The 15,816-nt window shown below is 41.5% G+C and overlaps 1 long non-coding RNA gene across 2 annotated transcripts in view; it reads right to left on the bottom strand.

Annotated features, from left to right (window-relative positions):
• LOC110346262 (uncharacterized) overlaps positions 1-15,816 on the bottom strand; it is a 120,308-nt gene that overhangs the window by 47,954 nt on the left and 56,538 nt on the right. Inside the window, exons 1-3 of one of the 2 annotated variants that reach the window (XR_015446365.1) lie at positions 7,568-7,745; positions 7,240-7,385; positions 300-437 (exon numbers count right to left, since the gene is read on the bottom strand). This is a non-coding gene — a long non-coding RNA (uncharacterized LOC110346262). Of the gene's footprint in view, positions 1-299; positions 438-7,239; positions 7,386-7,567; positions 7,746-15,816 lie in introns of those variants that run through there. The other variant, XR_002390188.2, reaches the window with a different exon arrangement.

The following is a 15,816-nucleotide window of genomic DNA, read 5'->3' as shown; positions in this document are numbered from 1 at the left end:
ATGCCGATAAGTTAGTACTTTTCAGTGCTGAGGGGAAGACGATTAAAGGATTTTTGTTTTCCAACCTATTTCTTGAGAGGCATTTTTACTTTAAAACTACTTGCTTTTATTTTTTAAAATGACTCTTAACTGATAGCCATATGCCTGACCTCAGCAGGTTCCCATCGGCCCACACTTTCAGAATCTCTGCCCTCACCCACCTACACACTCAAGGAAAGAAGCTTTCTTTCATTAAAATAAGCTCAGAAAGCGAAGCTCTGCTTATGAGGTTCTGGTGCATGTTTGAAAATGTTAATTACCTCGGATCAAGGTCTCAGCTCTCCAGAGCCTTCGTGCCTCTGGCTTCCGTGAGTTCTTAGTCCTGACTCAGACGGAGGACGAAGAACTCCACCCTCTCCTTTCTGCTGGAGACAGATTCTGGTTAAATCTTCTTGTTTCTGAGCAAAAAAAAGAGAAAGAAGTATCAATTCCCAGCTCTAGCTACACCACCTCTAGCAAGAGACCTTCTGACAGAACAAAAGAATTTTACAATTTACATTCTTAATCTGAACTCAAAAGCTAAATTATTAATGAGAAAACAACTTTGACCACAAATAACTAAAAATACTCCTAGAATTAATACTCAAATCATTTCTAGAATTATTTTTCCCATTGGGCAAAGTGTTATTGTCACTATTATTTATTAATAACATTAAATTAAATATTAGTGTCAATGTATTATTGTTGATATTCTATCAACAATAATTCCTATTATTAGTAAGACCATCAACGGTAATACTACTAGTGTGGTTCAACGAAATAAGTAATACTTCTTTCCATTGTTTATGGAGCCACAGAAAGAGGGATTTGAACTTCATGTGGGGTATTAATTGACAAGCATGGGTAAGTTCAGAATTATTCTCTTTTAGGTGCTAGGAGACTATATAGCTGCATAAGTTTCAGAAATTAGAATCAAGGGACTTGTCTGGGGGAGAGCAGTCTTTGTTTGTTTGCTCATTATTTTCCATAGAGGGCCTCCATTCGTATTGGTTAAGTAAATCCTGCATCTGTTCAACCCTTAGAAGCCTTTCTTCTGTTCTTCAAAGAAAATCCATTTCTCTCTTCTGTTATCAGTATTTGTTACTACTGGGGAGATATTTCTGTAAAGCTCAGAAGAAACAAAAACGACATACCAAATTAAATTTTACTCTCAATATGTATTTCTCTTTTCTACAGACTGAACAATCAACTCATTGTCCATCCTCAAGTACCTAAATGAGCTCTCTTCTTTTCTCTTCTTTCTTTTTTTACTACATGCCTCAAAAGGAGCTCTGTGTGTGTGTGTGTGCGCGTGTGCGCGCATGTGTGTGTGCGTGTGTGTGTGTGAATGTGCTGGTGTATTTCGATGGATATTATTTCAAATGGGTTGAAAAAGACCTTTCTTTAACACTTCAAAACTGGGGCCAGTAAATGATAGATGGTTCATTGATATGTGTTAAATGAGTGAATGAATGAATAAGTTCTGTGCATCTTTTAATAAAATAAAAAGTAATATGTTGTCATTCTTGCCAACAAACTCATGCCCTTGTAAGAGAGAACTGGAACCACCACCTCCTCTGGAAATCCCACACCATCTTGGTTATTTCCCCAAATACATTAGCAGCTTCATTGATACAATGCTTCTCCAGGCAGGTGTCAAGGCACCTGCTTTAACTTCCGGGTAAAATACATTAAGTTTCAAAATTCTACCTCACTGGTAAATCCACTGGTGAATACTTTACTTGGATTGTAAGTAATTAAGAACTCCATGTATCTTTGGGAAATGTTATTTTAGTTCAACTAAAAATGGGATTTTAATGGAACATAAAAGCTTCAGTTTTCAATAATGAGAAAAACTAATTCTTGTTTTAAAGACCCAGGTTACTCCCTTTCCAACACTTTTCACATGTAATAAAATGGCAAAACTCGCTCTAGATTCTGTAACAATTCAGTAAATTAATGCTAATTAATTTCTCTGACAACTACAACAATTTCCAAACTACTGATTCAAGAAATTTCATCCACAGAAGTCAATGAACAGCTCCTCATTGCAAATAAGAAAGATCTTTCAAAACGACTGACAGTTAATGAAAGCTATGCAAGTGCACAGAAATTTCAGATGTTTACTTTCAAATGATACAGCCTTTACCTATCCAACTAGCAAGAGAAGCAACTATGAAATACTTTAAAAATATAAAACTGTTTGTAAGGAAAACTATAAGGAAATGAATTACTCAAATACAAAAATCAGTGTAAATATGAGAAACACAAAATAAGAATATAATTTTAAAACAAAGAAAAATTGAGAGCATAGCAGGCATTTATGTTTTGTCTACATTCAATTTCTGTTCCTAAGCTCAAATTGAAAAGTTTTTATAAAATTTTTTATACTTTATATTTACCAGTAGGAATTAATCTGTTTGGAAAGTTTACCTCTATTTGAACTGCCCATTTTGCATACACTCAAAGGAGATATGGAATTTCCTGAAATGGCAGTTAAGCAAAGGAAGTATTTCCCTATAATTAAAACTGATTTTCCTCACTATTCGTAGAGCTCTTCTGAATTTGGTTTACAGACATGTCTTTGTGTTAATACCAGAAGTTTTGACTGAATTATTTTTAAGAATTGAGTGGCTGCCTGGGAAAGCAGTGATAAAATCTACATAGAAAATGATTTCTGGGTAACAAAATACAGTTAGACAGGAAGGATTTGTTCAATGTTCTGTGACAGAGTAGGACAACTATAGTTTACAACTTATCTATTTTACAAAGAACTAGTAGAGAGGAGCTGAAGGCTCCAAACACAAAAAAATGATAAAGTTTAAGGAAATGAAAATACTAATTACCGTAACTTCATCACTGTCCATTGTATACTTACATTAAATCATCATATTGCATCCCATAAATATGTATAATTAATATGTATCAGTTAAAAGATAAAATTTTAAAATTCCTGCAAGACTGAGGCAGGAAGATCACTAGTTTGAGCCGAACCCAGGCAAATCAGCAACGAAGAGAGACCCTGGCTCAAAAAAGAAAATAGAAAAGAGGAAGGGGTGGTTCACGGATGTAGTTCAGCGCAAAGGCTCTGGGTTCAATCCCCAACACCACAAGGCTTAATTAATTAATTTTAATAAATCTTTTCAAATTTAGTATTACCATTATCTCTGACCCTCTTGCAGTATCCTGGGACAGGAATCAATCCCTGTTGGTCAGTTCTTGCAGCAGCTCTGCTAGTTTGTTCTAAAGGGCTCCCTCCACTCCTAACCCGTGAACAATGCAGTGATCAGAACAGACAGTTACTGAAGACATCAAACCTCTGTTCAATGATCAATTACTTCTAATAGTAGGCAATAGTGCATCTCATATGACAGTCATCAAAAATACATCATATAGCTATTAAATATTCATGTAACTGAAATTCTGTCTTCTGTCCATTTATATTTGGGGCCTGAATTTCAAAGTTATTTCTCCCTATATGGACAGACATGTCATCTGTAATGAAGACTGAGCTGGGCATCTAGGAAGACAAGTTTGTTTCTTCATAGACTCCCATTCTGAGTGAGGTCTTTCTGACATTCCATCGCTGACAGCATCCATGGAGTGTAGAATCAGATTCTTACTTTATGCACAGGCATCTCTAACTGAAAGTCTGGAAACCCAATCATAGGATGCTGAGAATTTCACATGCTCTGTATTATATGCAAGGTGGAGCATTTATTTCTGTACTTCCCAGGATGGAAATCTTCCTTCACCTGGTCAGTGCCAGGAAGACATAATTAAGCCAATCTCTTGTGACATGTGACATGCCACTCAAGGAAAGGAGAAATATATCATAAGCCTACTTCTTAGCTGTGATATGCTGTCTAGCCCCAAGCTATGCCCCAAGCTGGAAAATGTGTTTTCTCTTCAAAGAGAAAATTCCACATGTCACAAAGGCTGTGCTCCCTGGAGCTCGCTTGCTCATGGTGTTCTAAAACAGTAACAATCAAGGAAAAACTTACCCATTTTAATGTCATACTTCATTAAAATATATTTTTAGGAAAAAAGCATTTATTTAATAGTAACTTATTTGGTGCAGGAATAATCCAAGCCACTGCAATTCCTTCGATGCTACGACTGTTTGTTTTGGAATTTCAGGTAGTTTGTCCTTCAGATGAAAGCTCTGGATGTCCAGAGCAGGGATTTCCATACTTGTCTTCATACTGGAATCACCCAGGATCTCCAACAATGTGGATGCCTTTGTTCCACCCCAGAGATCGTGAATTAATTGGTCCTGAGTGGGCCTGGACTTGGGAATTCTTACCAAATCCTCAGCTGGTTTTAATGTGCAGCTAAGTTTGAGAAGCACTGGTCTATAGGCGAAATGATTACTGCATCGCTATGTAGGCATTAAATAAATACAGCATCCCATTGATCTGTCACGATCAAGGAATGATATTTAGACTAATTAGCATCACTGACAATTATGACTCCACATTAAACAGCCAGGCACCTTGCAGAAATGATATCCAGTCCTCGCAAGACTCTTGCAAATAGGTATCGTTCTCCCAACCCACACAGGAAAACTGAGGGTCAGAAAGTTTAAACTGTGAACCCCAAGCAACCCACAAATTAATGGTAGAGCTGGTCTTTGAAGTCAAGTCTTTTTGACTCTTAAAGACAAGCTGATTTTCATTATAGCATTCATTTTCAGCACAGGCAATATCGCTTCCAAAAAATTTTTCAGGAGATACATATTTCTTAGATAATACCATAGTTTTTGGCCCCTCCAAAACCAAAACTCCATCTGAGAAAGTCTGATTCCTTAATATTTAATTTCTCTCATTGGGGAGAATTTTTATTTCATTTCATTTTTCCACTCAAAAGGACAATAATGGAAAGATGTGTGAGAAATACTGCACTGTCTCATGTTCTGTCTCCATGTATTTTGGCCAGTGATAAGATACACACTACTGACATACCACACGCAAAGTATTTACCATGCAAAATACCCATAAAGAAAGTAGCTCTCTCCTCAATTTTACAAGGCCCAAGTTGCTCTTACAATTGAAAAGAACTACCATATAAATAAAACCTATGCATGATGGGTTACCAGAATGCTAATGACAGGAGAGGAAGCAGTAAGTCTGAGGAGTATTATCTAAAAGTCACTGTAAACATTTATAATATTGCTGCTCCGCCATCATAGAGATAGGTGAATACTAGAGGAAGCTTTCTCTAATCTGATATGCTTAGATTTCAAAATAGTTCAGGTTTTTAAATATCTGAAGATGAAAATAAAGTCTCATCCAACTTTACATCTCCTATCCCTGGGCCTCATACAAGCTTGTCATTCAACAAGAACGCATGAAGTGAAAACAAAACCAGAATTGTCGCTGCCCTGTACATGTCACCACTCACATAATTAAGTCTATAAAACTTTTTAAATCTGAGAAAATTTTAATTAGTCTTTATTGATTCAGAGCATACTTTCTACTTGCCCTGGGATCATTATTTTTCAATCAATTTTGCTGCTGTCAGAGGAAAGCATAGTGCAAAGTAAGTGTGAAACTGTAACCTAGTTTCTTCTTTAAGAAACGACTACTTTGATTTCCTAAGATGTCACCACTGGCCTATGAGGAGGCCCGGAAGAGGGCTTTGGCCCTTGCTCAAGGCTGGACCCCCAACTCTGGCTTGGGCAGAGGGAATGCCTGCCTCCCTTCAGCAGCCCGAGGCTGCCAAGGGTCCCTGTGTTCAAGGCAGAGAAAGCAACTGAATGAAGTGACACTCCTCCAAAATGTCACACCGCAAGTCGATTTGCCTAAAGCAAGACAGAAAGCTTTCACCAACGTACTTAAAGGAGCTGCCATTTTGACTTTTTTGGTAGGGGGGCAGTGCCAGGGACCTAACCCATGATCTCACGCACGGTGGGTAAGCACCTCATTCCCAAGCACACCCCAGCCCAGGAGCTGTCATTTTGGGAGGCTTGGCAATCTCAAGTCAAGGGAGAGTCCTCTGTGAGAAAATCATAATCAAACTCCCCTGAGACTTCTAGCTACTAAGATGAAAATATCTGAGAATGTGCAGGGGCCACAAGACAGCAGCCGCCGAAGGTTGTAGAGGAGAACTGCTATGCACATTCACAACCAGTGAGTGCTGTAGAAGAAGCAGACCCAGAAGAGGGCTATCCAGAGGAGGTGGCCACTCCTGGTGGTGGCTGACATCACAGTAGAGACAGTGTCCGTCTGGGGACAGAAACCAAAGAGCAGAAGAGACCCGAGCCCCACGGGCCCTTGGACAACATGCCCAGTGACCTAGAACCTCCGGCAGAGTCCCTCCAGTTAAACGTTTGCACCACATCCAAGAGCTCCAGGGTGAGGACCGAACCCTTAACATCCAGGCCTTTGGGAGACACCCCAGATCCAAGCTGTGGCTGTTCCATTTTTACTGCAGAACTCAAGCCAGTTACAGAGACACAAAATGGTAAAGGGACATTCAGATCCCTGGCTTAAAGGGAGTCTACTGTCCTAAAGGAGCTATGTGAGGTGGGGATAACACAGGAATGATTAATGAAAACACTGATAGCAGACAACCCTGGACTTTGCTATACATCAGTCACCATGTTAGTTGTTGTGCACAGAGTGTTATTGAAAACTATGGTGAAAGTTTTGATTTTAAAAATGTATTATAGTGAAACACATGTGGCCATTAATCCCTCTCAAAATACTCACTTTAGCCTGAAATGCATTTACCCCATCATTTTTGCCACTTTCTGCAGCAGCTCTGGAGTCCTCTTTCCTGAGTGGCTTTAGTTGCACTGTCCTAGCTGCCTCAATGTCCTGAATCGATTCCAAGTGTTGACCTTTCATGCTTGTTTTGACTTTGGGGAAGAGACCAAAGGCACCATGTGCCAGATCCCTTGAATAAGGTGGATGAAGTCACAGTGTCGTGTTTCTATGAGCTGCCTTTCTGTTGGATGGGACTTGGCAGCAGCATTCACTGTACTTTTTATCACATCTCATAAAGACATTCATGAAAGAGGACTCCAAAGCTGCTGCAGAAAGCGGCAAGAATGATAGGAAAAGTGTTTTCCAAACAAGGGGAGATTTTGAGGGGGACTCCAGGCAATGCATCTTTTACTGTAATCGATGTTTTCAATTTAATATTCACCACATTTTTGCTCATGCTTCATTCTTATTTTCATTTAAACTTTTCAAAAATCTTATAGGAATTTCTTACTATTATAGAAGAAAGAAGAGTAGAGTGCAGGTGAACAACTTGCTGGAAGACAGAACTTGCTCTGGGTTTTTGTGTCATGACCAGGATTTACCAGCTTCATCTTCTCACAGCGACTGTCCTCTCCTGTTGCGGGGGACCTCTGCCTCCTGTGTAAGAAGGGTAGCAGCCCGACTCACACGAGGCCGAGCGGAAATGACATTCTCTGGGGCCAACCACAGGCAGGGACTGGGCACCAGAAGCCATCCCTGGCCTCCCTTCTCCTCCCCGGTCATGCTGCACAGGTTTTCCCCTCTTAGCTGTGAAGCACCGTGGACCACTTCACATTTACCTCATCCCACATTCATGGCTCCAGAGGAAAAAGACTTCTCTCTCCAACTTCAGTAAGAAGAAACACAGAATAGGGTCCTGACTGACCCACGTGGGTCCCCTGTGACAATCCCTGGACCAATCACTGCAGCATGAATTATGTGTCCAGACCTGAATTGTGTGTCTACCCTCTGGGGCCAAAATGTCATTGCCCTGTGATTGGCCACCCCACCAGAATCACACAGTGGGAGAGAGAAAGGAGCAGCTATTTTAAGAAAGGGAAGGAGACATGGTTACCAGAGTAAGGAATGCAGGCCAGCTAAGAATAGCAGGTGTCCAGTGTACTAGTGACCTGTGCTGCAGCCCCTGGAGTGCTTGTTAAAATGCAGCTTTTGATTCAAAATACTAAGACAGGGCTTGAGGTTCTGCATTTCTCACAAGTTCCAGGTGAGGTCCCAGACCACACTCCAAGAACCAAGGCCCTGACCACTGTTCTGTGCATCGCCACAACTGCCTAATGTGGCAGATGCTCCACGCTCGGGCCCCAGCAGGCCGGGTGCAATCGCACATGCTGTCTGAGCGTGGTGCCTCCTGGGGAGGCTCTGTTCCCATCACAGCACTGAAATAGAAGAGGTGTCTTGCGTCGAGACTGAGACATATTGGCAGAAGCCTGCGATAAAAGCTCTTTACAATTTCGTATCGCCTTCATGCCAAAGTGCTTCAGAAGCGGTAAGAGTTCAGCAGCACGGAAAGATGATAGAGGGGCAGACCCCATGGGGCAAAGGAGGTGGCAAGGGACAAGTGAGCTGAGGACGAGGGGACATTTCTGTTTTAAAGCCACACAGCACAAGAAGGGGTGGAAAAGAGGAAAAGAGAACTCTAAAGTTCATGGCTCAGAAAGTCATTCAGACGTAGGTTTACTCTGTGAGCACCGTAAAGGGGAAGAAAGTCAGAAATGAGCTACACGAACAAGATGAAAAATATCCTCAGGAGCTCTGTACGGCCTGAGTCTAGCTGGCCTGCCTCTCTAGCGGACGTCGGCCTTCCTGAGTTACTGAGTCTTCACACTGGGGGCAGCTCTGCAGCAGACATTCTTAACACGGCTTTCTGTTTCAGAGCATTGAGCAGAAGAAACAGCTTTTCTGCATACGACAAAATGAACATCTTACCCAGCCTTCCTATGACTGACCACAACGTGGGTAGCTGACATATGCTTAGGAGAAGACAAAAGTCACATGATAGCTTGAAAATGGAAACCCCTAATGACTCCTGGAGTGTTTTCCTTCAAGAGGAAGGTGTTTTCTAGTGCTTCTGGGTCCGGTTTGCTATCCAGAACCCCTAGTTGGCCTTAGTGACTTGGAAGAAGCTCTGTTTTCACTGTCTGGCTTCTGTGACCACATCTAGTAGAGAATGAAGACCCACAAGCCCTTGCAAGCCTCCCACCAGGAACCACACATCAATTCCAAGGGCAAGGAAGAAAGTCTTTCTGATGTTTCCTGTTTCCTGGTGTCTCAAATGAGCTCACTTTATTAATACACTTCGTGAAGTGTTTCAGTAAACCTGCTTCCTTGTGAGCATTCACAAAAACTTCAAGATAACAAAGATAAAGAAAACGGATTGTTAGGACCCCAAAGGCAACTTCTGATTCTTTTCTGCTCACTGCCAGCCCATCCTGTGTCTCCTCCCACTATACCCGAGACGAGGCGGTGAGAGGACACGGACTCTGAATCACAGTGCTGCCGTTTTGTCCGAGAGAAAATCCACTCAGAAACCCTAGAAAGGTGTTTTCCAAAATGGGTATTTTCTTTAAATCCGAAGCTTCTCGTTGCCATTTGGAAATGCACTGAAATGACTCGTTACTCTGGTGACTTCCAGGACCATTCCGGGCTCCTGGCAAAGTCACTTTCAAAACCCTATTTTTGTAAATCTTGGGAGGTGGCTGGTGCGTGGGGTTATCTCCCTGGATTCCATCTCCAAGGCTGGTGCCAGTGAAATGTGGGCTTCAGAGAAGGCCTTACCCTGAGAGGCCTGCCCCAGAGACCAAGCAAAGATTACAGCAAGGCGGCGGGCCAGGGGAGAGGGGAGTCACGAGGTCAGAGTCATCACAGCACGAAGACAGAGAGACATGCTCCTTTCTGACTTGCTTTGTATTTTGACAACAGCACAGAAGCAAAAGTGAATACATTCCTCAAAAACAAAAACAATGCACTGCGCCAGCCGAGGGAGATAAGTTACTACTGAAATGACATATTTTAGATAATCAGTCCTGTTTGTTTGATCCACTGTCTGACTTACTGATAGTCCATCTGCCTCTCAAGGGTTTAAGGAACCTCAGTAGTTGGTCAATGTCAACATCGCTGATACAATCACTGAGCACTCACCCTGTCCCGTCCCGCTGCAGCCCTAGGTATCGGTGACTCTGGGAGACCAACACAAGCAGGTTTTGCTTCTTGAGCCTCCAGCCCTGCAGTACAGTCCAGGACAGTCCAGTTTAGCAAGGAGAGCACAGGGGTCACAGAGCTCTGAGGCCTGGCCGTGGGGTCCGCAGTCACACTGTGGCAGGAAGAAATGTTACCCTTTGTGTAAAGAGTACCCTGCCCTTTCCGTTCTACAGTTTCTGTCTCTTTCTGAGGCCACACTCATCAAAGACACTTCAGCATGGATAGCAAAATATTTCTAGAACTCAGACATTCCATTTAACACCACAGGCATCCACTGACTAGCTCTGAACTACAAAGCACGTTGTATGGTCCTTCGAGGAACACAAAGCCAGTTAGGACAAGGAGCCTACTCTGTTCGTTCACAGTGGCATTCAGGAGAGTTATACAAAAAACAGGGACAGAGAGCAAAACATGATAGACACTGTAATAAAGCTTAAACTCAAGCCCCACCCATGGGGATGGAAAAGGTTAACTTTAGCTGAGATAACTGAGGAAGATCCCTGCAGAAGCTGAGGTTTCAATGCACCCAAGGATGAGTGGGGTCATCAGCCAGGTCACCTGCAGGCCAGAGAGTACACTCGCTGGGGGTTGGCACACAAACTGACCACCAGAACACCAACCTGTCTCATGAGCTGTACCGCTGGGCCAGTTCTCATTTACAAATGAGGGAAATAAGAATAAATCACAGGCTTGCTGTTGAAACTAAATGTGATGATTCATTTCAAGTGCTTTCCACGGTGCATGGTGTTTAATAAGTGCACGATAAATACGAGTCTCTATTGTGTTCTTAAAACTTGGAGTAGTGGAAGCAGACAGATACAGGGTGTGCAGGAGAGCAGCTAATGAGGTGTACATATGTCCCACTGGAAAGGGAGCTTTGAGAACAGATTGTTGAGGACCTCAAAATGAGAAGTGATGTGGTCTTCATGAAATATGAAATGAAACCTCACCCAAGGGTCCAGAGTAAGGGAGTAAGTATCATAATGAAATCATAATTAAATTATACTTCATGCTTACCAATTTTGAGACAATATTTCTGAAGCCTTTTTAGGATGAATGGTTGTACAATGACGATGATCGCGATTCTGAGCACAATAATAACAATAAAAGCTGCCACACACCAAGCAGCTAGTATGCATAACACTGCGTGGGGCATTCTGCATGTAGAATTTCATTAAATCCTTACAAAAACCATCTATGAGTTATATATAATCAAACTGATGCAAAAGATGAGAAAACCGAGGCCCGAGAGGTTAACACCAAGCCAGACATAAAGGGAAGAGTCCCATGAAATGGCGACTGTATGAACAAGGTTCACGGTGTGTCTTGGGCACTGGACCTGAATGTCTAGCACACTCCGTGCATTTGCCTTTTAATTGTCTGCAATGTCCACTAGAGTGAAATTCCGTGAATTGGGGCCAATACATTGGTCCTTGTTTTCTCCAGACAATCAGCAACCACGCTGTGAGTGATTAAATAAGTGTATGGCAACACTTTCCACGTGTAAGCTCTACTTGATTCCCTGCCAGTCGCTTAGAGCTGTCAGTGTAGCATGCGTGCAGAGTCTTCTATGCACTTTTTAAAACTTTACAGTGAGATTAGAATAGGCTTAAGAATTTTTCTGGCCTGGTTAATGCTCCACACCCTGATAACCTTGTATTCATACCATCAGATAAAACTACCTTTTAAAAAAGGACTTACATTTTTTGGGCAGGAAGCTTCAAATATCAATTTTTTGGATGTTTTCTATGAAGAGGGAAAAATCATTACCTAAAGCTAGGTTATATTTAGCACCCTCTGGAGTCATTTGACCCAGATTCAGTCCAGTTCAGTTCAGAAAAAATGTCAGTACACCGAACAAAACAAAGTTACAAACATGAAACAAAGTTAATAACTCTGAATTAAAATGGACAATCAATAAGACTGCGAAGAATACAAATGCTTCACATCATCTTAGCTCTGGCTTTGTCCACCTGGCTGATGTTAATTGTCCGGCTCCAGACTGAAATGACATGACCAGAAGTCACATTGTCGTTTGGCTGATACATTGAAACTGACGTTATCTGTTAAACATTACTATGGATAATCTCAAATGGCTTACAGTTTAAAAGAGGAAAACCCATAAAACAGTTTGATTTTTTCCAGGAGATTTACAGCTCAAGAGCCTTTGTCTGGCTCAGCACACACAATATGAGACACACAATGGTTCGTGATGGTGAAGAAGAAATCAAGTCTGGAACTTCAAAACACTGGGAGTAGCCCAAATAGATAATAATTCAAACTAAAACATGCATATAAGTGTGCCTGGGCTGGGTAACTACCAAAGATTTTAATTTCTGCATTATGATTGCTATGCCTTCCATGTTTCCCAAATTTATAATTCAGAATCCACATGTATGAGGTTTGATGGCTATTGGCCCCAAATCCCATCACCACTGGCCCTGTCATCCTGGTGAGCTGACTAGGACAGGGGACAGGAAGGTGGGTCCTTCAGTACAGGTGGGAGGTGCAGACCACACTCCTTGTCCTTGGGAAAGAGCCCACCCGCCCTCGTGCCCAAGGGCAAGACCTTCCTCTCCCTGGTACGCTCTTCCTGCACAGGAAGCAGCCTACCTTCTGCAGGAAGCCTGGCTGGGTGAGGAATAGCCCTTGTCACCCTCTCATGGGCACACGTGATGTCATCAGTCTCACCTCAAGCTCACCCACCTCTGGGAGCAGACAGCAGACGTGACAGCCAGCAGTCTGCCCTGCTTTTATAACGGAAAAGGCACATAAAACTGAATAGAGTTGAAGAGGTATAGACAAACTTTGTCACATATTCTCTCTCCTTCCCCACACATTCACACATAGAGTGACACAACCTATGCATCACTTATGCATTATATTTCCTAGATACTTGAAAAAGTAATTTTATATCAAATTATACCTCTTTTAAATAATTTTCTATACAAATACATGGTATAAATACTTGAATATTACAGGGATACCTGCAAGGCCATGTTTATAGTAGCACAATTTATAATAGCTAGGTCTTGAAAACAGCATATATGGATATCAATATATGAATGGATAAAGAAAATGTGGTATTCATTACACAATGGAGTACTACTCTGTCATAAAGAAGGAAAAACTTGACGCATTCATAGGAAAATGTGTGAAACTTGGGACCATAATATTAAGTGAAATAAGTCGGACACACTAGCTTAAGTATTGCATGATTTGTCTTACATGAGAAACTCAAAATACACACACACACACACACACACACACATATGAAGAGAGAGAGAGAGAAACAGAGAGGGAGAGAGAGCAAAATATAAAGTAGATAAATAGAGAGAAACTCAAAAAACTCCCCATGTTGTCTATTCTGTTGTTTCAAAAATATTTTAAGATAATTGCTAGTTTGTTTCATTTATACTGCTCGTTTCTTTTGTTCATTGAAAAGAAAGTTTTGTTCTTTTATTCGTTTGTTTCTTCTATGTAAGGGAGAATCTTTTTTGTTTATGACTTGTATCTTGAGTAACATTTTGGCTATTCTTTTAAGATCATGATACGCAGTATACTGTATTAACTATTGTTATTATCTAATTGTTTTGTTATGAAATTTTGTTTTATTTTTGCATAAAAGTAAGAAGAGTGATTTTTCTACTTTCTTTGTTAATATCTACCTATATCACATTAAAATAAATATTTTTAAAATTGAAATAAAGATTAAAACCAAAAGTAAAGAATACATAATGAAAATAAAATATTGAGAGTAACTTTCAGGTATACGACTGTAAATCAGAGGTTTCTAAAGCTTCACGTGTACTCATCCCTTTGGCCCTACAGCTGCCCTGTGCAGTAGAACCTCTCTGCCTTATCTCACAGGTGAGGAAGCTGGAGCAGAGGGGATGAAGGAACATGCTCTGCAGCACAAAGCTAGCAAGTGACAAGGAGACCTGGCACCCTGGAAACCTGCTCCCAGACCCACATAAAGATCGTATCTCCTTAACCACTCTTCTCCAAAATTAAATCACACCAGGTTTTTCATCCTCATGTTCAAATTGGATTTCTCATCTATTCCAGCTGTGTGAACATTTTCTAAGTTTTCAGCATTTTAAAATCCCATGTAGACAGCAGCTCCAGCCTGGCAATTACTATCAATTATATTTGTACAACATCCGTGTTCCTTTCCCTCTTGCTCCATGTAGCCTTTGTGCATCAGAGCTGCGGGAGTGAACCTGATTGGCTTAAAAATAATCCTCCAACACATCTGGCAGTGATTGGGTGGTGAATACAAACAAGAGCCAATCAGCACAGGGCATTGGCCCGACCCCAAGGATTAGTACAGAAACGGACATGTAATCTAATTTAGACCACTGAAATACAAAGAAAGGTTTACTTAGAACTCCTGGGAAATAATTTTTCTCATTTTTAATAAAAAACCACAAGAAAAGTTTTCACTTTCTCTGAAAGCCATGAAATGGAACTGTGAGGCTTAACGTAACTGCAGTCATTTTGCCCCTGAAGGAAGCCAGCCTGAAGACAAAGCCATCCCCGGAGGAGGAGCAAACCCAGAGAGCCACAGGACCCAGTTAAGCCAGCCTGAAGCTCACCCTCCGAATGTTCCCGCACGGGAGATTAAAATGTGGATTTGTTTGCTTACACTGGTTTCATTTTGTTTTCTGTTACTTGCAGTCCTAACACATCCCTAAAATCAGATGCCTCTAGTGGTGTTATGCGACTCTGTCTTGCCAACAAGCATCCGGATGAAATGCTCACCCCCAGGAACCAGCAGAACATTTCCAAGTCAGGTCCAGGTGCCCAGCAACTTGCCTGGGGGCTGTGCCCAGTCTGTACTTTCCTTCAGGAAATGCCAGGACCTCCCTTTCCAACCCTCTCTCCTCAGAGGCGACCCCAGGGCTTCCCACAGCTCTTCCTGGGTGCCACAGCGTAACAGAGATGGGGAGGGGTCCTCAGCCCCTGCAGATTGCTGCAAGTGTCCCTTCTTGTGTCCCCTGAGCCCTCACACAGGAGGACCCTGCGGTAAAGGCAAGATGGTCACCTGGAAAGTCACTGGATGATGAAAGAAAGCTGGTCAGATAAGCACTTGGACCAGGCAAACCTCACATACTAAAAAGTAGGGATCCAACCACTGGTAAATTGTTGACTAAATTATACTCTACACACCACTGAACAGTGTGCAGTTTAAAAAAATTACGACCATCGTAGACTATGAAAAACTAATTTAGTAATTACACTAAATGGCAAAAAACACAAAATTGCATACACAATATTCGCAATTATACAGCAGCACAAACTAAAAGAAACAAAATTTTTAAGTCTGAAGCAAATAAAAATAAACAAAATGGAACCCTGAAAATATACTAACACTGATCTCACTGAAGACTTTATACTGTTCTTAATGCGTGTAAATTACTTTATGAAAGAAATTTAATTTTTGTCAGAAATGGGGATTGAATCCAGGGCCTTCTCACTGAATTAAATCCCACCCCGCCCACCCCCTTTTTGTCTATAAAACAGGGTCTCACTAAATTGCTACTCTGCCCGGGCTGCACTCAAATGTGTCAGCCTCTTGCCTCAGCCTCTCAGTGTGCCAGGATTACAAGCTTGCACCACTGTGCCTGACTAATTTTAATGTTTCAATATAGAGATACTGCATATCATTTTTCATTAACCTCATATGTAGATTGGCACGTTTATCTGAGACCCACAAAGACAAGAAAATTATAGAATAGTGCCTAGCCTAGAGATCTTAATGTCCACTCTTCCAAAGAGGTTCACTAAACCAAAAGAGACGGACAGTATCCGAAAACCAAACCTCACA

Source organism: Heterocephalus glaber, unplaced genomic scaffold (genome assembly GCF_053883595.1).
Source record: "Heterocephalus glaber isolate CG9 unplaced genomic scaffold, H.glaber_assembly_v1.0 deba00001688, whole genome shotgun sequence".
Taxonomy (NCBI): domain Eukaryota; kingdom Metazoa; phylum Chordata; class Mammalia; order Rodentia; family Bathyergidae; genus Heterocephalus; species Heterocephalus glaber.
This window is presented reverse-complemented; position numbering and strand designations above follow the sequence as displayed.